Consider the following 1419-nt stretch of genomic DNA (forward strand, 5'->3'; position numbering starts at 1 on the left):
TTTTTGACATAGCCCACTCTCCCTATAGCCAATCAACTGTTAAATCTTATAGAACATTGGTTCTTTAACATTGTTGCATATTATAATTACCTGGAGAGCTTTTTTAAAAAAATAATCCCAATACGTAGGTAGTTCATAGTAGAAGAAATACAAATTGCCAACACACTTGTAAAAAACATGCTCAATCTTACCCACATGTAAAGAAATACAAATTAAGTTTATAAAGTGAAAAATAACACCAGGGAGGAACATACTCCTCAGTACAATCAACTACAGGAGATCAAATAGGCAGTTGTTGTTGTTGTTGTTGTTGTTATGTGCCATGGAGTCGGACCCGACTCACAGCGACCGTTCCTTGGGTTGCTGAGGCAGTATCACTACGGAAGTAGATTGCCCCATCTTCCTTCCGAAGAGTGGCTGGTGGGTTTGAACCACCAGCCTTCAAAAAGGCAGTATTTACCCAAAAACAAAGCTCACAAGGCAGGAAGTGGGAGAAAAGAAGGACAAATGGAAATGGGGAACCAGGGAGGAAGTGGGAAGAGCATTGTTACATTAAAGGAATGGCAAACATTGTCATGAAACAAAATGTGTATAAATAATTGAATAGAAAATTAATTTGTTCTGTGAACTTTCACCCAAACTCGAATTTAAAAAAATAAAAAGGAAGAAATACAAATTAAGCCATAACATGAAAAAAAAAAAAAAAAAAGAAACCAAGTGTGTCTCATACAACTTGTATTGGTGAGGGTGTAGGAAAAGATACACCCATACACTACCTTGGTAGGAGTATATATTGTCTGCAGAGGACAATTTTGTAAGATGTACCAAACATAAATTCACATGCCCTTGAACCCAATAATTCCAGTTCTGGGAATTTATCCTACAACTATAGATTAGCAAAAACAGCAGAGCAATAAAAAGGACAAGGACAAGGCAACTTGATTTGGGCAGAGAGTTAAGAAAACAAAAGGGAACCAGGGAGAGAGGAAGGGAGACTTGTGCCCAAGGGTCCAAAAAGGTATGAGTCTGCCACACCTTAACCTCCCTGCCAGAAGTCTGAAGCTAAAAACGAAAGTGTTTCTAACATTTCTTATAACTGCTAACCTAATTACTCCATTAGAAACACAGCCAATTCCACCATTAGGCCCCGATGGTAGGGCTCATAATTCTCCTAGTCACATCTAGTCACAAGGGACTTGAAAGAAGCTAGCTAGTTCCGAGAAGAAAGCTTAAAAATAGTAAGACTAGGGCAAAAAGCGTGATGCAGCAAACACGTTAAAACCAGATGATTTCCTCTGGCCAAAGTCAAGAACCAGGAGACTGGGAGGCGGGGCAAGATGGCGGACTAGGCAGAAGGATTGCACAGACCCTCTTCAACAAAGAAAAGGGAAACCAATTAACACAGACACAGAAGATAAT

The 1419-nt window shown here is 39.4% G+C and overlaps 1 protein-coding gene across 1 annotated transcript in view; it reads right to left on the reverse strand.

Moving 5' to 3' along the window:
• The window catches only part of MIX23 (mitochondrial matrix import factor 23), a 53489-nt gene that overhangs the window by 3013 nt on the left and 49057 nt on the right, over positions 1-1419 (reverse strand). The window lies entirely within an intron of this gene.

Source organism: Orycteropus afer, unplaced genomic scaffold (genome assembly GCF_000298275.1).
Source record: "Orycteropus afer afer isolate SDZICR_OR568_19922 unplaced genomic scaffold, OryAfe1.0 scaffold00114, whole genome shotgun sequence".
Classification (NCBI taxonomy): Eukaryota; Metazoa; Chordata; class Mammalia; order Tubulidentata; family Orycteropodidae; genus Orycteropus; species Orycteropus afer.